At 38.6% G+C, this 27,312-nt stretch overlaps 1 protein-coding gene across 4 annotated transcripts in view; it reads right to left on the bottom strand.

Moving 5' to 3' along the window:
- Positions 1 to 26,139, bottom strand: part of lpp (LIM domain containing preferred translocation partner in lipoma) — a 208,316-nt gene extending 182,177 nt beyond the window's left edge. Inside the window, exons 1-2 of one of the 4 annotated variants that reach the window (XM_030132580.1) lie at positions 25,947 to 26,139; positions 21,425 to 21,482 (exon numbers count right to left, since the gene is read on the bottom strand). The gene's annotated coding sequence lies outside the window, so the exon portion shown is untranslated. Of the gene's footprint in view, positions 1 to 19,635; positions 19,725 to 21,424; positions 21,483 to 25,834; positions 25,914 to 25,946 lie in introns of those variants that run through there. The other 3 variants (XM_030132583.1, XM_030132581.1, XM_030132582.1) reach the window with 3 other exon arrangements.
- Positions 26,140 to 27,312: the final 1,173 nt, after the last annotated feature.

The following is a 27,312-nucleotide window of genomic DNA, read 5'->3' on the forward strand; positions in this document are numbered from 1 at the left end:
CTTCCTATCTCTTATAATGGGGAAATTTTTCAAAGTCACACCAAATCCAGAATCAGATACAGATCAAAATAATTTCATTAACTTTTGTTGACATCATTATAAAGAAGCTGTATACCAAGTTTGAAGTCAATCGGAATTGTAGTTTCGGAGAAGAAGACGATTGAAATTGTTGTAACAGACAACAGACGACGACGACAGACGCCACATGATGACAATAGCTTACGGTCTGTCGGCCAGTAAGCTAATAAAAACAGGAATAACATAATTCTGCTGCTATAAATCAAATAGAAAATAAAATAAATAAAATATTACTAAATGTATTTTAAACAGTAGTATTGCACTTTTCCCTGAAAGGGAGTTTTGAACCAACAACAAAAATCCAATCCCAGTTCTGTCAGTTCACATTCTGCACAAAAATAACAACAAAAAAATTCCACATGAAGTGCAACATTAACAAGAGGGCAAACTGGTATTCTGTTTTAACAAACTGAAGAGCAACATTGGCAAGAAAATTAACCAAATTATTTATTTTAGGACAGATAACAAACTGTTTAGGCCACCTTGTGTATTTGTGTCTGTGTGTGCAGATTTGTCAAAAACACAGGGTGGGGGGACAGAGGTCGGACCCGGGGGGGGGGGGGGGGGGGGGGTGCAGTTATATACGTGGGGGTGCGGTCCATAACTAACGTAACTAACACTGGCATGAAACGAAAGTGAAACTTTACATACTTTCAACATCCAACTCCTGGGTTCTATTCCTGTGTTATACAGTGTGTGTGTGTGTGTGTGCGTGTGTGTGTGTGTGTGTGAGAGAAAGAAAGAGAGAGAGAGAGAGAGAGAGACAGAGAGAGAGCTACTGTAAGTGTTGTAGAACTACTGTAGTTCATAGGCGGCAAACAACGTTCGTCTTATCAACATCTCTTTCACCGGGACCTGACATGATCCCAAACAGGACTGTAATGATGTAATGATGGCAGAGGGTCTTCTGTCTCATCCTTCCAGGTTGACATCGTATTTGTTCTTGGTTTTTTTACCTTATATCAGCAGCTATTTCATATTTTGGGTCAGTGTGCGCTCCTTCAATATGTCCGTGTGGAACTTGCGCGGATTTAAAGTTCTGCATTGAACAACGTCTTTCGTTCCTTTTTCTCAACATACTGTGCCGTTTCAGTACAGCTGTGTACCGAACTGAACAGGTGTGTACTGAAACGGTTCGCTGTGTGTACCGTTACAGGCCTAATATATATATATATATATATATATATATATATATATATATATACATATGCACACATTATATATATGCATGCAAGCATCCAACCACTGCCAGCAACCACTGTCATCATTTGTCAAACTACATGGGTTATATTTGTAAATCAATGTCAAGGACGAAAGTGTTTCCATGTTCAGTACAGAGCCTCTAACCATCCAAATGAGTCACGTTTAATGCCAGTGAAAAGATGAGAAACTACATTTTACCTGAATTATTACAATGTATTGGTAGGATTAGAGGTTCACAAGTTTTTAAACATTTTCAATAAGTAGATGCTTCTGTTCACCAGCATCTGTTTAGGTTTTTGACGGTTAAAGTGCCAATAGGCTCTATCTCTATACAAAGCCTCATCAGTTTGTAATTTTCTCTTCATTCTTGTCACACAAAGGACATTCAGAGATACCAGTATCCTTATCATAGAGGATACAGAGCTCTGCAGTCCTGTCAAAAACACATAACTCTGCAGAGTCCTCCACATGTGCTATAGTCATCAATGCCTTTCTGAGAAGAAATGCATGTAAGTAACACCAAAGAATCAATACCAAGTCTTATCTGTTACTTCTGTTTGAAAAGGATGAACCTTGAACATGAGACAACAGTTTTTTTGATGAGATATTGAGTTATGTGGTACTAGATTCCAAGCTAACAAGTGCATTCGCTGAAAGGTGGCAAATCAAATCTAGGGCTGTGTTTTTGTCTCTTCTTAATTTGATGCTTCTAAAACAAATGAAAGTTGGACCAGTGAAGGGATTTAAGAGATTAGGGTATGCCTCTAATGTACTGGATCTGTCTGACATTAACACAAGTGACCTCAAACCTGACACGTAAGGTCCCTTTCACCCTCAGCTTAAATCCCACCAGCCTGCAACCTAAAAAAGCCAGCGCAGAGCTCAAGTGACAAACGAGCCCTGTATAGTTTAAAGGCACTGAGGGTGGCCACACTATGGAGCCTGATCCACAATGCACGCTACAGCATATACAATTGGATAATCCATTAATGAAGCAGACTGTAGGGTGAATCACTAAGACCCCAACCATAACCTCTAACCTACTCTGTATTTAGGCATGACATGAGAATAGAGCAAGTAAAGTGCACATGTGGAAAGACAAAGAAGCTTTTCTCTTTATGCTGTGACAATCCAAACAGGATGTAGACGTCCTGTCCACCTCATCACATACACTTTTAATAGCATTGGTAGTGCTTTAAAGTCTAAATCTTACTGCATTAGTGCACATCAACATCAATAAATGGTTACCATTACATTAAGCCTTGGCTTTGTATTTTTGTTTGTTGGACATGGCATGGTTTAATCCAATATTGGTTAATCACTATGAGCGACTGATTGACATCACACACAACAACTGACTGTGAAGGAATTTTCATTATTATTTTGAGTAAAAAAAAACAACAAGGCAATTCCTCTGCAATAAACATCACCTATCTCACAAAAAAGATGTATCTATACTGGTAAATTAGAATTCCTATTGTGTTTATAATACAGTTATGGAAGCCTACATTACATTTGATAAAAATGTAATTCATGGTTTGATTTGTTTGACTGGGTTTAACATTCTTCAGTGGGAATAAAATGTTTGAGGCAGATGTTATTAATAATATTGTGATGCAGAATTAAAATGTATCTAACATGACTCAAAAATTATTTTTACAGACAATGTAATGTACTGAAAGTATTCACATTTTTTTTGTGATGTAGTCACATTATGGCATAGTTGTATCATCAGTTAACATATTAGATAAGTAGGCATATCTAACAGTTCAACATACACCAGCTGCAGCAGGTGCATTTACAGATGATGGGTATATAAATGTTGGAGAGCAGGGTCTGTATTCTACGGAAGAATATTGCATTCACACAAAAAAATAAATTCGGCTCTGTTTTTCTGAATTAATGAGATAATTATCTTGTTAAGCCAAATTTAAATTTCTTGTGTGAATCCAATACGCTTCCGTAGTATCCTGACTCCAAAAGGAAGGAAAAAAAATGCTTTGGCTAGAATTAGGACTAGATTATAGCTTGGTTTAAGTATTAATAAATACATTGTAAGGTTTGTTTGTTTTTTTTTTACAATTTCATTTGCAGATTTCTTGCATAAACTGAGCCTTGGCATCTTTTGTTTTAACCCTGTAACAAGCACTGCCAAAGTCTGAAAGTCACTTCATGCCATTAATATATGAAAATAGGTTGTAGGAAAAGCAAACATCTGCATGAAATTTTTTCACAGTGAGAGCTTAACACAACCAAGTTGGTGATAAATGAAATGGTCATGAAATGAAGATCCATCCAATTTTCATCTACACATGGATCACAGTCACTTTATTTATAGTTTGTGGTTTGGTTAAACTGCAGTTTACTAACTGTTGTGTTATTGTTGTCTTTGGAATGCTCAAATAATGTTGTTACCTTGGAGATATTTCACTTGAGACCAAAAGTGCATGTAAACAACACAAAAGAGATTTTTATTGGGGCTTAGTGATGGACAGCGTTGAGTATGGGGATACACTAGGAGTGTTGGTACACAATAATAAGATTTTCAATTTGTCAATTTATTTATCAGGGACAATACAGTGAAATATAGCAACTCCCATTTCCTGGTTGGGCTAAAGAAAAGAATAAACAAAACATACAAACCTATTCCCATTCATATCCTCAAAGAAGAGACATCACTAAAACATTATACAGTTTAGAAATGGGTAGCAGCAGGATCAGGTGATTTCATTGGTCAGATGTATATTTCTGTACATGAAAATGTGCAAAATTCAAGGGCTGTCCAAATGTTTAATAAATTTTCTATTGGAGTGTGCAAACATTCATGGAAAATCAGGACATTAGCTTTCATAAATTTCCATGCATGGTGAGACACATTTTTAAACCTTACCATAAAACATTGAAATAAAATAAAAACACTGAGGTTTGGGTTAGTAAAAGATGTTGATTTTAATTAAATCATAACACTGTGTCATTTCTATGAGTCATTTCTCTGTAGATTTTTTCTATTAGGACAAAGTTGTTGGTAGACCAAAAAAAAGCTAAGAATCTTTCCTGCAAATGATTTAGCCTAACTGTACATTCACAAAGTATGGTGTTAACACTTGGAGATTATGTTCATAAACAAAACATAATTATTTTAATGAATAAATTATAGGAATGCACAATCATCGCATTCCAAACTAGAAAAGCACTCGGAGAGCGCAGACCTCCGCCAAGGCAGATCAGTCCCCACCCCCCCAACATTTATCATGTGTCAACATTTCCTGAAATGTTCATCCAAATCTATCCATAACTTTTTGAGTTATCTTGCACACGGACGGACAGACAGACAGACAAACCAACGCCGGCAAAAACATAACCTCCTTGGCAGAGGTAAAATTAGATATTTACCACTGAAATGTAGTTACATGTAAACATGATTTCTGACAGACACTAACACCTTAATTAGGCCTACATTTACTGTATGTTTAATCTACTTATCTGAGTATCCACATTTTTCTAAGAAGGAAAAAAATGCAGATAACTGGATTATTACCTCTGCCAAGGAGGTTACGTTTTTGCCGGCGTTGGTTTGTTTGTCTGTCTGTTCGTGTTCAAAATAACTCAAAAAGTTATGGACGGATTTGGTTGAAAATTTCAGGAAATGTTGATACTGGCACAAGGAACAAATGATTAAATTTTGGTGGTGATTGGGGGGGGGGGGGGGGGGGGGGGGCACTGATCTGCCTCGGTGGAGGTCTGCGCCCTCCAAATGCTTTCCTAGTTGTATTATTTATTACTCATTAACTTGCTGCCCATACAGTCAAAAATGAGATTTCATGTTCACATGTTTGAGACTACATAAGATTTCTTTGTATTTGTTTCCCTGTAGATGTGTTCATTTTAAGCAGCTGGTTAGTACAGGAAATGTGTTGTGATGATATGTTGCTTGTCATGCTTTTGGCTCAAATTGCGGTTTCATTACAGTTACTGGTTACTGTTTTATTTTTAAATAATATTTCAAAGGAAATACATGACAGACATGGGATTCTCAGAATTCGGGATTCCCCTGGAGCTGGTGGATGTGGCTGGGGAGAGGGCTGTCTGAGCTACTCTGCTGAAGCTGCTGCCCCCACGACCCAGACGCAGATCGGAAGAAGACAGTACGGTATGGATCCGTCCGGGACAACGTAAGATGAGTGATCCCCATGCAGTTATATTTGAAATGGGGGATCTGTGCGTGAAACCACAGCTTACATTGGTATCACTACTGCAAGCTCATCACAGATTTAAAGGTGGGGTAAAAGATTTTGGAAACACGGTTCGAGCAAGCTACATTTCGAAAATACACAATTCAAGAGTCCAAACCCCTTTCTTCAGACATCCCCCCGAAGCCACGCCTCCAGAGTACTGGCACACGCAATGCTTGTTCCTGAGGGTTCATGAGCGCTGCACAGCATCCCCCGGCCCCAGGTTTGGCCCCAGCTACAACCCCAGCTCGCAGCTCCATGCATACCTCATGCAGTCTCCTCCAACAACTCCACTCTTACAGAATAGCCCCTGTTCATACTTATCTGGCTAACGTTACATTCCCTAGTGATTTATGTTAGTGACAAAACAGTTTGCCAGTGAACTTTCCATCCTAATATAGCTAATATAGCCAAGCTCTGGCTCTAGCTTTGTTTCCTGTACAAGTGCTCCAAGCCTCTGAGAATGCGCGATTCATGCCCAAAGAGGGGTTCGCACAGAGGGGGGACAAATGGCAACTGAGTTTGATAGACATATCACCATTCAATCATTTCAATGGGCCGGTTAAAATGATTGGATAGTGTTTTTTCAGTCCTGTCCGTTCCACAGGTGACTAAACTTTTTTATTTCTGTATTAGAGCATTTAATTAATTGGTTGCATTCGGGATATGAAGGGGATTTTAAGCAATATAGTAAAAAATGCTCCAGGAAGACATCTCCTACCCCACCTTTAAGGTCCGTGGTCATTACATGGACTTCTGTGAAAGACCGCGCTCACAGATAGGAGGAGGAGCCTACAGTAGCCTGCTGGCATGTGGCCCGGAGGCGTGTGGCTCAGAAGTGCACGGCCTGGAGGCACGAGAGAGATGAAATCAATTTGACTATTTCCCTTTTTTAAAAATCATCCTAATTAAAAAATCTGATTTCGATTTAAAATCGATTAATCACACAGCCCTAAAAGCTAGCATCAAAAAGATTGTCTTGTGTTAACTGCTGCATCATTACATTACTGGTTACTGCTGTATAATTACCTCCCCCAAGGAGGTTATGTTTTTTGCTGGCATTGGTCTGTCTGTCTGTCTGTCTGTCTGTCTGTGTGCAAGATAACTCAAAAAGCTATGGACGGATTTGCATGAAAATTTCAGGAAATGTTGATACTGGCACAAGGAACAAATGATTAAATTTTAGTGGTGATTGGGGGGGCACTGATCTGCCTTGGCAGAGGTCCGTGCTCTCCGAGTGTTTTTCTAGTTCTAAAAAGTGAATAGTCCAATAATAAAATTGAAAACAAGTATTCCTAGAGTTGAAAATTTAGGCCCAGCCGTTGTTGGTGTATGTATTCCTTGTCATGTTCTGATATTGAACTGAATTGTAGCCTATGGGTAAATTATAGTATTGCTATATGTGGTATTTTGCTATTGCAGTTGTACTGTAATAGGCCTACTACTGGCCACAACAAATTTTCCTATGGGGACAATAATATCTTAAGTTAGATATGAACATTCTGTTAATGTTACCTTGGTGCATAAGGTACTGGCAGCACATCATAGCAAGCTACATTTACACAGAAATATATCAGTAAAGAAAATATATCATCAAGGGTCTATGAAACCACTGACAGGGAAGCAAATGGCATTTTTCTGGATTTAAACATTGTAGGAATCATTAAATACAATATTATAAAAGTAAACAAAGTATATAAGATAAGCTTGCCTGTTTGTGGAAATGTTACATTTTGTGGAAATGTCATATATCATATGTTTGATTAAAAAAAATAAAAATAAAACATCTTATGTCTTATACTTTATGGGAACCTTCCACCATAGATCCCCTGGGTAATAACTATACCACTTTGTGACCTTAAAAAGCACACAAACATGAAATCATAGAGCGCCCTGATGTATGGATGCATCAAAAGGCGAGTGTGAGGTTATGTGAAGACCCGGTCCCTGGTGTAACATTGCCAGAACAGAGACAGTGACTTCTAGCCAGCAGAATGATTTGGGTCAGTAGGTAATTGCATTCCTGGACCACAGGGGACTTGTTGGCAATTAATCCTGCCGATGAGCTACGTGAAATATGCACATGCACACTGAGCCAGTAGACTGATGAATGCAGCTGTTAACACAGGTCGTTCAAAGAGTGAGTGGGTACAATTTCTGCTGCTGACACTTTGGATTTACGCAGCTACAATAATACAATAAGACATAGGAACAAAAACTACAACCTGTTCTGAACCTATAGTTGAAAGCTCAATGTGCTTCACTTAGCTTTGTCTGAGCTTTACTAAGAATGACACAAAGCAAAAAAAAACAAACAAACATATATGTTCTCAGCTTGTCTCAAACTCCACTGAGCTTTCTACCATCACCTGCATCCTCACTATACTCTTTATAAATCCACAGCCAGACTGTAAATTTAAATGTACATGTTAACACTCTATACAACAAATGATAGCAAATGGAAATGGTGGTGGACTTTAGGAATCAACCTGTATCAATCACCATCCAGGGTGAAGAGGTGGAGATTGTAGACTCACACAAGCACCTTCGGGTCCACATAAACAATAAACTGGACTGGTCAGACAACACAGATGCTCTTTACAAGAAAGGCCACAGCAGGATGTTCTTCCTGAGGAGACTGAAGTCTTTTGGTGTCTGCAGTGGTCTCTTCAAAACCTTCTTCTATTCTCTGCTGTAATGTGCTGGTGGGGTGGCGTTAGGACTGTGAGAGCAACAGGCTCCACAAGCTGGTGAGGAAAGCCCGTTTTGTGGTGGGACTGGACCTGGACAGTCTGGACATGGTGGCTGAGAGGAGGATGAAGGACAAAATCTGTGCAATCCTGGACAGTCCTTCTCACCCTCTGCATCAGAAGCTGTGGCTGATGGGCAGCTCATTCAGCCAGCGGATTATCCCACCCAGGTGCAGAACAGAACGTTTCAGGCGCTCCTTCGTTCCATCCGCCATCAGACTGTACAACAGCAGCTTGGCTTGAATTACATCCTGCTCTAAGCGGTCGTTACATCTGTCAATGTCACTTGCACATTTATAAAAGTCACCTACTGCACACTTGCTACTTTATCATTATTATTATTGCTACTTCTTGTCACCTTAGCCACTTTAACAAACATGTTTATATTGTTTATATTTTTATCTCTTCATTTTTCTATTGTATTGACGCATACTGTCTTGCACTGCTGTACACACTTGAATTTCCCTTTTGGGGGATCAATAAAGTATATTCAGTTCAATAAGCATGTGGCAAACTACAATGTAAAAGAAATCCACCAGGTTTTGAAACTCAAAAACGTTCAAAAATACTCATATTTCTGATAAAAGTCTGACCAATTGGCTGAGCTTCCTGTCTGTATTCCGTTGCCATGTCCCATGTCAGTTGCCGACCACTGTCACCGCTTGCAAGTCATGAGACTCTGTGGCAGAGCAGTCTTTGAAAGATATCAAGGAACGGCGAAGAACTTTCAATGACCGAACAAGGCCAGCCGCCACTTCCACCCCCAGTTGCAAACACAGAGAATAAGATGCACAAAAAGACTGTAGCAGAAAAACCTGCCCAAAAGAGAATTCTTGATGCAGCAAGAGGCAAGATGTGAATATACACTATATTGCCAAAAGTATTTGCTCACCTGCCTTGACTCTCATATGAATTTCAGTGCCATCCCATTTCTAGTCTATGGGGTTCAATATGACGTGGGTCCACCCTTTGCAGCTCTAACAGCTTCAACTCTTCTGGGAAGGCTGTCCACAAGGTTTAGGAGTGTGTTCATGGTAATTTTGGACCATTCTTCCAGAAGCGCATTTGTGAGGTCACACACTGATGTTGGACGAGAAGGCCTGGCTCTCAGTCTCCGCTCTAATTCATCCCAAAGGTGTTCTATGGGGTTGAGGTCAGGACTCTGTGCAGGCCAGTCCAGTTCATCCACACCAGACTCTGTCATCCATGTCTTTAAGGACCTTGCTTTGTGCACTGGTGCACAGTCATGTTGGAAGAGGAAGGGGCCAGCTCTAAACTGTTCCCACAAAGTTGGGAGCATGGAATTGTCCAAAATGTCTTGGTATGCTGAAGCATTCCCAGTTCCTTTCACTGGAACTAAGGGGCCAAGCCCAGCTCCTGAAAAACAACCCCACACCATAATCCCCCCTCCACCAAACTTTACACTTGGCACAATGCGGTCCGACAAGTATCATTCTTCTGGCGACCGCCAAACCCAGACCCATCCATCAGATCGCCAGATGGAGAAGCGCGATTGGTCACTCCAGAGAAGGCGCCTCCACTGCTCTAGAGTCCAGTGGTGGCGTGCTTTACACCACTGCATCCGGTGCTTTGCATTGCACTTGGTGATGTATGGCTTGGATGCGGCTGCTCGGCCATGGAAACCCATTCCATGAAGCTCTGTGCGCACTGTTCTTGAGCTAATCTGAAGGCCACATGAAGTTTGGAGGTCTGTAGCCATTGACTCTGTAGAAAGTTGGCGACCTCTTCGCACTCTGCACCTCAGCATCCGCTGACCCCGCTCTGTCAGTTTACGTGGCCTACCACTTCGTGGCTGAGTTGCTGTCGTTTCCAAACACTTCCACTTTCTTATAATACAGCTGACAGTTGACTGTGGAATATTTAGGAGCGAGGAAATTTCACCACTGGATTTGTTGCACAGGTGGCATCCTATCACAGTTCCACGCTGGAATTCACTGAGCTCCTGAGAGCGACCCATTCTGTCACAAATGTTTGTAAAAGCAGTCTGCATGCCTAGGTGCTGGATTTTATACACCTGTGGCCATGGAAGGGATTGGAACACCTGATTCTGATTATTTGGATGGGGGAGCCAATACTTTTGGCAATATAGTGTACATCGGGTCTGCCTTCGAGCAATGGCAGAGGCTAAAATGGTTTCATCCGGAGCTTAAAAGCGGTGAGATGGTCACGAAGTTTCTGCTGAACAGGTACTTTCAGTTTGTCTAATCATAGAACACAACATTACATGTGATAATGCAGCATCTAGATGCTATCAGTTACTATAGTTCTGTCATGTTATGTTATTTGTACAATGAAGATTAGCATCAGCGTTAACTTCACTGTTAGTGTAAACAATCCAAGCATGTAGCATTCGCAATCGCTTTAGATTTAGCTGTAGCATTATGGACAGTGTTATCGGTGTTAGCGTAAACATCAGCGCTTGCAGCAGCCTCAGTGTTTATTGTGAAGTTGTCATCAATCCTGTTCTCAAATGCAACTCCGGTGTTGCGTTTGACTGTGTTGGTCGTACAGTAACCAGAGCTGGTTCAGCACATTGCTAGAGGACTTCTCTGGCTAATAGATAAGCGTCAGAGGTCAGGCAGGGGGAGGCAGGTGGGATTTTCATGATGCTCAAGTTCTAAAGTGCTGTGCAACATACCAAATCTGTAGGTATAGCTTTAACCCCTGTGCAGTTTCTCTATTGCCTGAGGACATCATCCATCATAGTGTGCTTTGTAATGTGAACACCTAATGCGCACCTTCATGAACACTTGTGTTCCATCTTAAAATATCTAAAAGTCTAAAACTGAGTGTCACATAAGATTCTTTGATTTGTTTTAATGTTTTTCAGCCATGTAAAAAGTATAACCGTGCCCAGTGACATCCATTTTTTTCCTTTTGTCTTTCTAATCTGATTTATGTGGTATGCTTTTTATACATTTTGACACATCATTAATGGCAGTGTTTTGCCAGCAACATGCTTCAGTAATTTGACCGCCTTTAGAGGCTGGCATCTGTCACTGCATGCCAAGCAAGTGTATCAGTCACATTGTGTGTCCCACAAGTGTCCCATTAGTCTCAAGCTTCTGCCTAATCTGAGATTAATCACTTAGTGGAATCTGATCCTAAACAATGGGGGGCAGAAAGAATGTCACAATGCATAATATAATGAGTATTTACTGGTAGAAAAAAAAAAGAAAAACAAGCAACAGTTGAATGCATTTCGATGGAAGACACTGTCTTGGGACCCATTCAAACAATTGTTTTCAGGAAATCAGCAAAGTTTCTGCTCATTTTAACTATGGAAAATTTTTCTACTTTATGTTCCTGAAGTTGAACATTATGGTCAACTGTTAACTATTTAAAAAATCCATTGCAGCTCAGTAACAGTACATGTGAAGGGTTGTCAAGAATAGTTCAGAGAGGACAAGGGTGGCTGATATAGGCTACTCAAACTGCATTTGTGTTCAAGCAGCATGTTAAACTAGAAAAAACCATGAAAACACCCATTATGGACTATTTCAGATAAAGATGCTTTTCCTGCTTGTTTAACAAAGATGAGAATCTTCTTAAATGCGATGGAGACTTGAATTAGAGGAAACTGACCTTGTACCAGGTTGCACATGCAATTAATTATCAACTGTGTTTGAATATAGTGAGGAACAGTCTGAACTAAACCTTGCATCCTTTTCGTATTAAAGAATATTTTTAAATGAATTAATAACAAAAGCTATAATACTTGAGTTCATAAATACTATATTATTGGAGCACTGATGTACTTCAATACACAGACTGTTAATGTCCTTGGAGTGTACAACTTTAAAATTCTGAAAGCCTGCTTTATTTGACTGAGTAGGATAACTGATGAATGACAAAGTAATTAAGAAGCCCTGAAAAATCATAACAAAAATGGCAACAGGTCTAAGAAATAGAAATACTGAGGTCACTGGCAGAAAAACAAGAATACAAGTTTTCCTAGGAAAAAATACTGCAGAATGTCTCCCTTTTATTATCAAGAGTGTGCAGTAGTCCCACAATGAATCAAAACACTGTGGCAAAGGATGACTTACTCCTAACAAAGATAGTCGTACTGCTTCACCAAAATGTGCGTGGTGCTGGTGGAGGTTCAGAAGATGTTAGAGAGGCACATTTAGGACTTGGCATTCTACAGAGGTTCTCTTAAATTGTGGATGATCTGAATTTGTCAAAGATCTGCCGTTCAGACAAAGCATACAGCTTGTATCAGCTAACATTCATTTGAAATGGCCCAAGTATTGATGCAATTCTAGTACTTTACAGAAAGCATTGTACAAGTTGCTTTTTACATTAATGATGTTAGGCTGGTGACTTAAATTAAGTCTGCAGTGATTCTTTGTCCATAAATAAAATACTTCCATTTTAGTCCAATTTGACCTGCAGTTTGTTTTACATGATGGTATGATCATCAATCAAAAGATTAAGATTTTGTGTCTTTAGTCAGAATATCATTGTCATTACCTCACAGTTTAGGTTGAACCAATGACAATGTTATAAAGAAGTATGCTAAGGTTTGCTATTGCTACCAACCTAGCTAGCTGTAAGACATAGGCTAACTGTTGAAGTATTAATCTTGTTAGGTCTGTATTTAGTTTTTTATTTGATTTTTATTTTAGATTTTATTTAATTTTCAATTCTGTGGTTGATCCATCAAGATAGAGCCTAACTGAATATTAGGTTGTTGTTTTTTTGTTTTGTTTTGAGGGGTTTTCTTGGAGATGTGCAGTCCTGCTAACTTCTTCTATTAGCAGCTAATAGCTAATTGAAGCAGGTAATAATGTTGGACTCTAGACTGGATATTGGTGTAGCAAACATACACTAAGGAACTCAGTACTGAATGCAAAATATTACATTTTTCTTCCAACATACAGGGTTAAGTTTTCAGTCAAACAGATTGTTGTGGTCCTTTTTTAATGCGAAAGGGAACAATATATGCAGGTAAAGCCTTGAGGACTTGCTTGAAAGATGATGTTTAACTGAGGTAATGATGTTCAAACATAATAATACCTGCCAGCATGGACCAAATCAAGACTGAAATGAGGGACACAGCCAAAGCCTTGAAATAAACTGAAAAATAATGTGTCTTTGATTGTTGATCATTAAAGTACTCCATTCAGTATGGCTGAAGAAGATGGAAAAATGCATGTTAGCGGTACTAAGCAGATACTTTTGTATTAAAGAGTACGTACAAGTGTAACTGTTGCTAAACATGCTATTAGAAGGTTTCTCACAGAAGGTTAAATTCATACCCTAGTGGCAGAATAACTGGAGAAAATGTTCTCCGTGAGAGAAAACAGCAGCTGCACTTTTCATGTTTAGTCTTAGCGTTCTCTAAAACTCAATTCATTAAAGAAAGAAATAGCTGTTTGGAAGGCATCATTAGTTAAAGAGTAATCCAGAGTTACACACAAAAACAAAAAGTAATCAAACCCTTAAAGTAATTCTCCTTAATAAGAAAGATAATCTCCTCCACTTTAGCTTGATTCTGTTCACTGCAGTTGGATCCTCCGTGTAATTGCTCTTGTTAATCAGGCCTTAATTTGTTGACGAGATTCATTTGGACGAGTTGTCTTCAAAACATACAATCGCTCCCAAACCGAGAACTTCTGTGTCACAAAATTAAGGACAGCAGAGTGGAGTGAGACAAGATTAAGTCATTTCAACAGTCTGAGATGCTGCCAGAGATTAATAAAATACTGCTATCACTGTCTGTCACTGCTTCTTGAACTAGTGGAGTCACTGAAGTCACTCAAACACTGATGTAGATCATTTGAACCCTGTGAGTTTGTTGGTACTGTGGTTGTAAAGAAGAAGATATAAATACAGGTGCATATTAAAATGTATGAACTTGATTATGTTGTATTATGTTGCAATCATAATGTAAATAATAAACGTTAATTAGACCATAAGAAGTTCCATGCATCTAAAACCTTTCATCACTTTCCTTTTGAGCCTTTAGTCTTGCTTGCAGTGGTCCAATCCTATAAAGCCGAGGTATTTAATCCCAAAAGCATCTATGATGAAGAAATATCTGAAACAATGTATGATATTTATAGTTTTCTTTTTTTTTAAGTGATACCCTGATAACCAATACAATGTAAGTCTGCCACATCACATTAAGTAAACTCTTGTAACTTCAGAAAATAGTGTGAATTACTCCTAAATATGACGACTGCCTGATGGAGCCTGTGCTTATGAGATTGTAAATTAATATGATTATCATTCTGATCATACTACTGAAGGCTATGTGTACTGCCCATCTGTCAGGAAACAACCACAATGCGAAAGGAAGCCTTTCACACTGAGGATCTTCAAGTCATGTGGTCAATATAGTGAATGAAGCAGTACAGAAGGGTTAGTGTGACCTGAAACAATAAGAAGATATGAATATATGGTTATAGCTGTCAGTTTTATATCATCAGAGCAAAGAGAAAATGGTTTAATATGACGAGAAACATCTTTCTGAAACAAAGTACCTCATGGTCAATAAGAAGAAGGTTAAAGAAGTATGATCGCGATGATTATGTAAGGGGTAACATTCAGTGTGACCAATAATGAAAAACCCGCAGCACATTATTATGCTTATTTCATGGTTATTTACTTAAGAATCAATTTGACCAAAAATAGTGCTAGAACAAAGATGTCATTTATTTGAAAATGATTTTGTTGCTTCCAATAAAATTAAATTAGCCTGTTATGCTAGAAATGTAGATTCCATAGCAATATCTCTGACCACAAAATGCTATTACTAACCAATCACAACTGAGACTTTAACAAAGTTGTGATGTAACAGTGAATTACTGGATAACCCTGGACAGCAACCTCCGTGTAGTTGAGTCAGCTCTCAGAGAAATCTCTTAAAATTCTGTGGCAGTACAGCTCATGCTAGAGGAAGTGGTTTGTCTTAGTTTGTAATACTTTAACTAAAATTTTAAAATTTTATATATGTTATATTTATTTTCAAGTTATGTGCTCTCCCCCACACTCAAGTTCTCTCAAGTTTTGTGTTATGTTATTTCAGTTGTGATGTTGAGAAAAAAAATATTCAAAATTCAGAAGTTTTTACTATTTTTATAGACAAAATGACTTTAATCACCACACATACACACAAAAAGTACTGAAAACAGATACTGTTGCAGGCCTTTAGATTACACCTTGGCTGGGCCGACTAACGGTGTGCCCAAATTAAATGTCCCCAAATTAGTGTCCCCAAATTAAAAATAAAAAAAGGCCAGAGCAGAGTGTAAACGAAAGTATTGACTCACTCGCCCCTGCTTTTTTCCTCCCGTAAACACATCGGTTATAATATACAAGGCTTGTTCATAACGACAGAGAAAACATTGACAACAACAACACATATGTACCGAACAGGAAAGCACAAGTATTCATGCTTCCCGCAGAAGTCATATTTTGTGATAACGTTAGCACAAACCCAGAATCCAAATGCAGAACTCCGACAACAAAAGTTAGTTCCAAAAGGTTTATTGTTCACACACAGGTGAAAAAATATAATGAGTGACAGAATCTTGAGGATAATGGTTGGGGATTTTCTCCTCAGATTCGTCCTCCGGATCGAGGGCAGCAGCCCGTCTCCCCGAGCGGTGTTAGGAGTCTTTTCCCCGACTGGGGAAAAGCAAAGGGAGGTCAGGGACGGAAACAGGTCATACACAGGCAGGCTAACAATCGAGCAACAGGACATAAGGACTAGGCAAACTCACGTACCGGTAGTCAGGGCGAGAAGGTCAAAACCAGATCAGATGAGGCAGACAAAAACCGACAGGGATCAGGCAGAAGACGAGAAACCGAGGAATCCAAAACAGGTCAAAAAACAGGCAAGCAAACGAACAAACGAGGTCAAGTACGCTGGTCTGAACTACTGGAGTTACAAACTGGCGACTGACAAGGGGAAAAGACAGGGTTTAAATACACAAAAGGGAGGGAAGACAACTAGACACAGGTGGAGCAAATTAGGGCGGAGACAGGTAACCAGGTCAGAGGTCAGGATGAGCGGGGAACAGGAAGTAAAGACGACAGACAAGACACATGAGGGAAAACTTAACAAAATAAAACAGGAAGTGACACACAAAACATAAAAGACAGACAAGACCAGACTATTGTCTGGCAGCAGGTATGACATATTTGCGCCGTTTGATTGGTCTAAATCACCCGTTTCGGCCAATGAGAGGTGATGAGAGCTTGGAGATTGACTCGTACGTTGTACGCCAAAGGTTTTCTCTCAACAACCATGCCTCGTGGGCGACCTATAAGTTCAGGCCGCTCACATAACAAACGCAGTGAAACATATGACATATGAATTATCTGCCTGCATGCAGTCCTGTGATTTTGGAATTAAAATCAGCTGGCCATATGCTGATCAATACTTCTGGAAATTAGACTTGTGGAATCCATGCCTTCATACTCTTGAATATATCTGAAATAGTCTGAGAAAACAGGAATTACTGTTGAAAAATCTAATCCCGCACCCACCCCCTCCGCCGATTCCAGCATCTGATGTGCCCAAATTAAGGTAATCTAAAGCCCTGTGTTGTATACCGGTTCCTAGGAACCGAGTATCGGTACCATATCGGTTTAAATGTGAAAGGTACCCATCCGTACTATATACAGTACTGTGTGAAAGTCTTCTGCAATATTGAAAACTGAACTAAATGGGTTCTAAAGTTTAAAGTCACTGACAAGAAGGAACACAGACAGTTAAAAACATCTGACATGCTAGGGCTGCTCGATTATAGAAAAAAAAAAAAAAAATTTTAGCAATAATTGAAATCACGATTATTAAAAACAATTATTTGTTAATCTTAAAGTTGTTTATTTTTTTCTTGCAAAACAATGTAAAATATACTCTTTAAACATAAACAAAGCTTATAACCACTAAAACAAAGTATGTTCACTTTTGTACGAAACAAAAAAATCTTTGAATGCAAATAAGTGTACTGTAAATTCAAGTATGTTTCCTTTTGTAAATAAATAGTGCGCTGTAATTAAACTGCTATAGACTTGCCATAGAACTGTAGCAATTAAAAAAAAAAAAAAAAAAAAAAAAAGCTCACGTAAAGTGCAAATTATAAATTCAAGTATGTTCAATGTAGTATGAAACATAGTAAGTTCAGTGGCGTGCCGTGAGGTTTCAGTTAAGGCCTTCTGTATACATCAGCCATCTAGAAAACGTACGTTAGGGTTGTACGGGTTAGGTTAGGTTAGGTTAGGTTAGGTTAGGTTAGGTTAGGTTAATACGGGAGTTGCAGTGTAAAGAGATTCGGAAACTGAAGATTGCATTGCGGACGAAGTTGTAGACGGAGTTGTTTTTATGTGTTTTAGGTTTTTCATAAGATTATGATAAAGGTGGCGGTGGTTAAACTTTAGATGGTTAAAGAGGTTTGTTGTGTTACCGGTCGGTGCGGACACAACTACGAAACACTTTTTGCACATGATGTGTTTTTGCTCCTCGTCTTCTTCATCAAACCCAAAGTGATTCCATACAATTGAATTTGACTTGCCTTTTTTGTTTACCAAGCACTTCTGCTGTGATTCTCCTGCCATTTTTCCAGACCGCTAGGTACAACTTTCCTCTTGGGGAAGACCTGCCGGCTAGCTGGCAGCAGTAGCTTAGAGGGGGGCGGGGCAGAGCAGCTCATGGTAGCTTGCGTACGCGTGAATTAAAACGACTCAAAATTAATAATCGTTTTTTCTCAATTACATAATTTTTGTAATCGTTGCGTGTAATAATTGAAATCATAATTGAATTTCGATTAATTGCACAGCCCTATGACATGCTGAATGAAAGCTTGTAAAAAACACCAGAAAATAAGTGAAAAAGTTTGCAGAGCTTACTAATATCCCCGACTGGTCACACAACACTTTGCTATTCCTGCTCACTGATCAAAACTTTTCACAATTAGTAAAAAGTGCCAAAATTGGGAGAAAGACACATGTAAAGAACATGTGTGTGAAATTGGAAAAGAATCGGATAAATAGCATCCCAGAAATCAGTTGTACAAATTGTCTAAGATGAAATACTCATGAATGTGTACAAAATCCAAAAATTTTAAATCTGGGATAAAATTGTGCGCTGCACCTCTCCTAGTGGTAAAGAACATGTGTGGCAAATGTGAAAAGAATCGACTGAATAGTGTACGAAAAATCAAACTCTTTTTTTTATTCAGTTATTTATCGTGTTTATATATATATATATATATATATATACACACACACACACACACACACATATATATATATATACACATACACACACACATAGTTCACTCAACAAACTGTTTCATTCATAATAAAGTATAAGCATGCAGAATTTTATATGTTGTAACACTATTGGAAAAAGAACAATTAACAGGGTGACAAGCTCTAAAACTGCAAGCTGCCTCATCTGCAGAGTAATTTAAAGATAAAAGTAATTATACAATCACACCACACCATCACTAAAGTCAGCAGCAGCAGTAGCCCTCACGGCGAAGTCAAATCATTTACCTCTTGCTTAAACCAACCTGTGAAGTTAAAAAAAAAAAAACAGCCAGGCACCTGCCACTAACTGTTTGAAGTGTGAGAAGAGCCAGGAGGAAGGTCAGACCTGTTACGGTGCAGCTATCAGTTCAGGTGGATGTCTTCAAAACCAGAAGTCTACAATGACCTGAGCTGCCCCGACTCACACTCTCTTACGCATATACATATACATATACATATGCACACACAGATTTAAAACACTAACAATTAAACCTGCATTTTAAACACCTCTGTGATTCCCAAACACAACAGTCGCACAAACATATTTTCAAGTTTTTGTATTGACCTCTAACCTTCCCTAAGTGACAAACATGTCAGTCCTGCAGAGAATCTCTCATGTAAGTGCTGAGTTAACCCAAAGTTTTCAGAAACCTCCCTGCAGTATCTGGTCAAAGCAACAGTCATTGTAATTTCCCTGGTTTTTCTATACTTCGCCCACATGCGCAGCAACACTTGAGCCCGATGCATGAGATTAGAAATGACATCTTTATCACTCTTGAGCAGGAACACAACTTTCTCACGTGCATAGAATACTGATAGGCATCACTTTTGGAAAACAAGACTATTTCTGACTAAACTATGCAGACACAAAAGACATGGACAAATGAATGCCAGTGAAACTATTTGAGTTTCTCATGACCGATCACAAGACAAAGTTTGTTACATTATATTAGGTTATATTATATTAGACAGAAAGTTTAACAATGATCGCAATAAGTCTGAGAAAAACAAACTGCTTCCCCTCCCTGTAAACCAACAGACTGTAACAAAACTAAAGTATAAAGAGCAAAAATCATACTCACTGCTTCTCTTTAGTTCATTGACGTACATAAAACTGCTAGCTTCACTAAATGGCAATCACTTGGAAGCCTCTTCTCACCCTTAAGAAGCCTTATGCAGCTGAAATGACTCACATCCCCTCTTCCAACCTCTGTCAACCATCATGAGGAGGTAAACATTTCCAAATATGGAGAAAATATGAAGACACTATTGAGGGGCAATATCAGTTTGGTTTGCTTTTAGCTTGGAATGCCATACTCAGAGAGCCAGAATCACTCAACAGAGCCAGCTCTGTGGTGCATACCTTTCACTAGAAATAATAATGATGATTGTAGAGAACATTTTACAATTGGGTTCAGTCTGACCTAAGATGGGTAGCAGTGCAGACCTTCCATGCGAGTTCTACTTTAAACAGTAAACGCTACACAGCAAAGAACTGAACATTACTGACCTCAATAAAATTCAAAAGTGAAGGGAAATCTGCTTGTTTTTGTAAGTTTGAGACTTCATTTTACCTTTTTCTACATCTGGCGTCCTGGTCCAGATTACCAGGTAGAGACAACCCATTCACTATGAGAAACTGCCTCATCCCACAGACTGTCTTCAAGTGATTAAGAAGGCATAATTAAAGTCGGATTACTCCCCATGAGTGCCGTAGGTCAGCGGAGATCATGTAATATTAACAGCCACTAAGAGAGAACATTGCAGTGCCTTGCCTGGACTGGATTCACATTGAGGAGCTACTTGGCTTGAGAGTGCTCGTTTCCTGACATAGAACAATCCACTTCATCCAAATCCCTGAGGAGCGGACAGCTTTTAGACTAATGAAATTCTTAAACACTCATAAAGTTTATGAAAAGAATGAGTATTTGATTACACATTGAAAGAGCATGTTTCTTCTGATATTTTTAAAATATTTAAATGAATTAAATCAATGACTGTCAATTTCGATGTCCAGATCAGAGCCCTAAATAACATTAAATAACTACAGATGAGGACCTCTATGCTATAAGTACATTATGGATGATCATTAATATACCTACGGATGTGCTTCCAGCTATTATGCATTGCTATAGATTTTCCTATTCTTTTGTATGTGCAGGGCTATACCTTCTGATCATTCTTCTGATGTTAAGCATTAGCTACTACACAAAGCCAAGGACTGATTGAGATTGAAGGCAATATGACACTAGGAATTTCTTCCCTATCCACCAGTTAGCTATTACTATAATTTCATAGCTACAAGAAAGTCATTATATAAATTATTTCTTTCCTGACAGATGGCTCTACTACAGCTTGAGTTAAGAAGATACAAAACCAGTCTGTCAAAGGATTTTGTTACACATGTTTCACACACTTGTTAGCATAACCTGTATTAGCTAATGTTAGTATTCAATATTCATTCAGTTTTCCAATCCAGTCTACCCAATAGCCTGCTAATTACTGTGTTCATACAGTTCCACAGTTACTTGGGTTTGGGTAGATTGACTTCTATACCCTATTCAAACTCAGTCTATTTACAAAACACAATGTAAACAAAGACTGCACCAGAAAATCTTAGAAGACCCATAAATGCATGCTGAGTATAAGCTTGAATATAATGAAACACCAGCAGTCAGGCCAGGGACAACCAAGAACAACATTGTGCTCTCTGGTACCACTAACCTATTAAACCTCTCAGACCATCCTTGTGGACACTTTTCTACATGACTACGCTTACAGTCCCTTCTTCTCAACACACAATATTGCCACCATACCCCCTACAGTGCAAAAACACAAAAGAACAACCAAGGCCAGCAAAAGTCAACATACCTTTTCTTCTCTGGGTGTATAGCACTCCTCGATGAATGTTGAAACAATGCACTGAAATCTGTTGAGAAATAAAGATGTGTCTGCATTACTCAACTGGATTACATAACTTTAATTGTGTTGTGCAGGACCACACCAATATTTCTAGGCTGGTCCTGTCGACTCATAGATGGCTTTACATGATAGTGTTGTTAATCAGCAGAGGGATGAAACCCTGAGCAAGCCTCAATAAATTCCGTATGAACCTAAATGTAACATATCCATTTAGATTCATTTTTCCAAGTCATTTTTCACCAGGCACCTGTCATACTGTTGGAGTAATACTTCACGGCAAGACACAGGCACAGGGAAAATGCTGACAAGTAATGGTAAAGAAAATATTTCACCACAGTGTAACAATCATTCAGAAAGGAGAACTTAAGACAAATGGATCCACCTTTGTTTGGCCATCATGTTTCAAGCCTCAATTTAATGTACAACAATCATAAAGACAGTTCAATGATTATAAACAGAACACGTGTAATTCCATGTGGATTTAACTAACAATTACTGATGTTGCTTTGGTGCATTTTTTAACCCTGTGAATAGTCCCAAGGGTCTAATATGATGTCTTAACTATTCAGTGTATTTGTCCATAACCAGTTTGCAGGGAATTTGTTGAGGATGTGCACACACAGCACTTCCTCTTTCTTTATTTCCATGCAGCATATTTTCTAACTGGCCCGAGGATGATGCTAGCTTTAGTTGGCAGGTGATTTCTGATGCAACAGCAAAGCTGCTGCAAAGAAACGTATAGTATGATACATAGTACATCTAGTGCAATAAACCTGCAAAGTAAGTGCTGTAACATAAGAGGTAAGATTGTATTAGATATTCTTTTTATACTCCAGATGTTTTACTGCACATCTTGGAGAGCTAAAAACCAGGCTGGTAGATGGAGACAAACACCATAAAGTCAATAGGAGTCACTGCTGTTAAAAGTTGAGTAAGGCTAGTGAGGAGAAGCCAAAATCAGGAACACTTGTATGTGAGCAGCAACTGCAGGGTGAAGTAACATCACTCCCAATATATATCATTAGTGCTGGGTATCACAGCTGGCTTTAGGTGAGAGACAGACTAGGACTATACACTGTTCTGATGTAGGTCTTTTCATATGCAGATAAGATGTATCAGGACATAGAACATTCTCTGTAAATTCCATGAATGAAAAATTCTTCCTATGAAATTACCACATGGAGAGGCTTAAATATTATTACGCTTGAAATTATAAACTTGACAAACGCAATTTCCAATATTTGATCACATTTCACCTTTTTATGGAAAATGTGGTTACTTTTTCAATGAGATGGAAAAAGGTAAATAGTGAAGGCTTTTCAACTGTAGGCCTAGATGTAATGAATTAATCTATAGCAGCATTGTCAAATACAGGACAAAGGCATATTCATTTGTATAAGATACCAAATGGAAACATGGTAAACTAAACTTTAGTGGTAAAATAAAGATTTCAATCACAACAAGTGAAAAAAATACCCAATCAGTTCCATGCAGAAGAAGACAAAGCATCATCCAAATGATAGGGCTGATTTCTGAAAGAACCAAAGACAGACCTGCTTTTATCGTCACATTGTAAGTATCACATTGTACAGCCCTAATGATGAGGAAAATGTGATGTGCAACAATATTAATGATACTTCATGATGATATGACTTGTGATACATCAATAAACTAAACTATGGAATCACCCCCAAAGTGACACCAGTTAATTTGATAAGAAGGCACCTGTCACAATTATTGCATTTATGCAATGAACAAAATGAATACTTTTGGAACCAAAGCAAAGAGTTGGCTTAAAATAAGGCTGTCCTCATTTATGGCGAATTTCATCGGAAACAAGGTGGCATTCATTCATTCCTTCGTTCGTTAATAGCTGCATTAACATTAACGAATGCAACCAGCCCAGAAATGGATTTTACATTCATTAAGCCTCCACGTTAGTTACACTATCGTTAGCTCGTTATTTGCGTTAAAGGGTCCAGTTATTAACCCAGGGACGAGCTCCAAGCTGGTCAAATCTTCACATGCTAACTGTGAATGCATGGCACGTGATTAAAATTACTTATAATGTGATGTCTTATACAAAAAGCTATAATATATAAAATCTCTTAAATGTACAATGTCTTAATCATCACAATTGGTTTCCAATCCATTCATGATGACACTTAACATACAATTAATCAGTTAGACAGTTAAGACAGAGGACAGTATGTTTTGTAAAGCAGCCCTCTAAATGTCATGCCCCAACCTGGAGTGCACAGAATATTTAAGCAGGTACTGACAAGAACCACTTGATTGTTTCACTGTCTGAACAGAATTGAATACATTTTTAATAGCTATACTTTGCTTTTCCTTTCACCCTACTGTCTGACTTTCTTCAGGGCCTATGCATATTTTGGAAGACAGAGGGTTTTTGACATATAATAACTAACCGCCATTATATTAAAGGGTGCTTTCAGGTGTTCCATCTGGGGTTTGTTTCATTTAACAGGCTCCATTTGAGCATAGTGGCAGTCAAGAGAGCACCACAAGGAAATGCTCATTATTTGAGTGGATTTACTTGTTATCCTCTAAATGCACAGTTGCAATTCCACACTTACCACACATTTTAGCCTGACTGAAGACATGAACATTTTAAAGTAACATATAGGTTACACCAATCCACTGACATCCAGCTTTAAAACTCTGCTTTTTGAGTCTAGCAAATTGCTGCTGTTCCTTCCAAAAAAAGGACAGCTCATTAAAAGAAACACAAACAGTAGAATAACTTGACTAAACCTACCAGGGGGTCTAGGCTCAAAGGCAGTTTAAGGCGCACAGCTTTTAACTTTAACATCATCAACGTTCTCAAACGAGACCTTTTTTAATGAGAGATTTTAAAGACAGTTCTGATTAATGTTGCCTGAGTCAAAACTGTGTCAGAATGACGTAGATGTATTCAGTTTGATGGCGGCAGTCTCAGGAGACCTTGGTGTTATTGATTTGAAATTCACATCTAAGTCAACATTTGAATGTACTCTTTTCAATCACAAAAGTTAGGCATATTTCTTCTTAAGCATTTTATATTTTTTGACAGGATAATATATACTATATAGCCTTAACCAAGGTCAAAAAGGAGCCAGACGGGAGACAGAGTCAAAGCTATTTACATTACATTAGTCAGCTGTGTGTCACTATAACCTATGAAAAGTTTTAGAGGAAATACTGGGGCATGAAGTGGCTGAATATGAAGGAAATAAAATTAAAACTTCCCAACACATTAAAAGTCTCTGGAGTGCAGTCTATATGCCCCTACTTGCTCTACTGTGCATTAGTTTTTGTTCAAGCATTAAAAATCACTATTGGCTTGTACCATACAATTCATAGAGCTGGTTTAGTGTTACCGGTTTTGTTAGTGCACACTTCAAAGAAAGCGGCAGCTTGGAAAGCAGAATAGATTAACTGCAAGGACTAATTTGTAGGGCGTTATATCTCACATAAGCATTTACTCTTTGTAAGGACTTCTTTTAGCATGATAAAATGTCAGGACAGAGTATGCTGTGAGCTGCATATACTGTTAATCACGATATTGCCATGCTGTTTGAGCATTAATAGATATTTAATAGGACTTAAAACTTTGGGTGGAGCCCTGTCTGGCCTGTATTTGTAAGTTCAAGTCGAACTAGTGATGGTTTCCTGTTTTGTCTTCTCTTCCCAGGGTTAAAGAGATCAAACCAAGGTTAAAAGTCAGTTATTTAGGTCTGTAAAATATCCATGTGTAGATATAATGAATGGCACAGTATAACAGTGAGTAGCCGATGGTAACACCTCCTGGACTGTCAGTTAATCATTTTTGACGTGATCATTAATTAAACAACGTGGCAAATCTGTGCTATAGTAAACAAGTTAGCCTCTACACGTAATGAAAGGCTTATTAACGCCACCTGAAACAACGACACTTTAACGGCTGTTAGCTAGCTAACTCTACATCCTCCCGGGACAGTTTGGTGAATGGACTTAAGTCAAATTCAGCGACATATTTCTGTGCAGACAGGGGGGCTCTCATGTTTCTCCGGTGACAGTCTGTCTTCCGCATTGCTCAGCAGCGGACCACTTGGCTAAAAACAGACACAGCAGAGACGCCCAGAGTCCCCTTTCCAAGCTAGCAAAGTTGACGGTTGACTGTTGTATGTTTGCAGCGCGTGACCACAGCTAGTAAAGTAGCATTGTTAAAATTAGCATTGTTTGTTAACCTCGGGTAACATTAGCAGCAGTGAAGGCTAACTTGAAAGTCCACGCCCTCGCTGTGAACTCCGTCCGAGCTACAGTAAAAATACATATTACAGCCCAACAAGGCCGAACAAACTGAAGACGACCTACTCCAACAGTGGGTTATCAGTCACATCCAGAGGGCGAAGCGTCTGAATCCGAGCCGATACGGGGTCCGAGAGGTGTTAAAGGCGTTAGGAGTCAGGTCGAGAGTTTGACTTACCTCGCTTTCTAGGAATAAAACAGAGGTGCAAATCCCACCAAAAAAAGTGAAACTTCTAGATCCAAATTCTGGGAGAGTAGTAGGCAGTGACGTCACACTGTGAAATTCCAGCCGTCTGAGTAAGTTCAGAGGTTTGCCCATGTAAGGCAGCAGGCCAGCGGTGTCACCGAGCCAGAACACCCGGCCCCGAATGCACCACCCGCGGACACGACGACGCACACAGCCGTATGAGAAAAGAGGGGAAAATAGAGGACATTCTGCACAACAGGCTTCCTTTTTTTGTTACAGCTGAAGCTGGGCCATTGTGAAACAATTGTTTGGGGGGGGGTGATAGTATCATGAAAAGTAGTAAAAGTAGGAGTAGTGAAAAAAACAACAACAACAAAAAACAGTAATCTCATATTTGCACATATAAAGAGTACACAGCAGTAAAAATCAAGCTCATGAAATCGTAATGAGCATTTTATATTCAATAAATACCCAATAAACTAGAACATAAGTTGTTGGAGTTTTTTTGTTTTGTTTTGTTTTGTTTTTTGTCGCTTGCATTATAGTAAAGGCTGTTATTTTAATAACTGTTAGCACAATAAACAATTTCCTTTAAGTCAATATTGATAATACAACAATTAATGTCAAATCACTCACAAAACATGGATATTTAAATATAAATTAAGTTATATTAAAAACACACAAGGACATGAAAATGACAAAAGAGTTACAAGATGAATCAGCCCAAAAAAATATGCAATAAGACAAAAAGTATGTAAAATATGTAATAAGCTAAAAAGTGGGGGGAAAAAATAATTGATAATAAAAATGATGTGAAAGATGGAACAAGACAAAAACAATGTAAAATAAGCAATAGAATGAAAATTGAGTAAAATAAACAAAATGAAAATGATAACAACAAAATTCTATAAAACTTAACATGTCCAGCAAGACATTAAGACAAAAACCCATTTGTTGTCCCTGATTTTGCGATATAGTGCGATATAGTGCTTACACTGGCTTTCACAACTTTAAAGCTGCACCGCTTAGTATCATCACCAGGCAAAAAATTCCATAAATATATAATGTTGTAATTCATGTTGTCTTGGAGGACAAAAGGCTGCATATACTCCTTAAGTGTCATTTCAGGCTGTGGAAAATCTACTCTGTAACACAAATTATGGCTAATAACATGTAGGATGGTGAAATACATGATTGACAGCCATAATTACCAATCACTGACCAGATTCTGTCAGAGGCAACCAAGACCCGACTTTACTCCATGACGACGTTGAAGGTTGGAAAAGTAGTGTCAACTTTAGCTATATTTATATTTAGTATTTTGTTTTGAGCCAAGAGGAGAGAGCTGCAGGAGGAA

Source organism: Sphaeramia orbicularis, chromosome 4, assembly GCF_902148855.1.
Source record: "Sphaeramia orbicularis chromosome 4, fSphaOr1.1, whole genome shotgun sequence".
NCBI classification, from domain to species: domain Eukaryota; kingdom Metazoa; phylum Chordata; class Actinopteri; order Kurtiformes; family Apogonidae; genus Sphaeramia; species Sphaeramia orbicularis.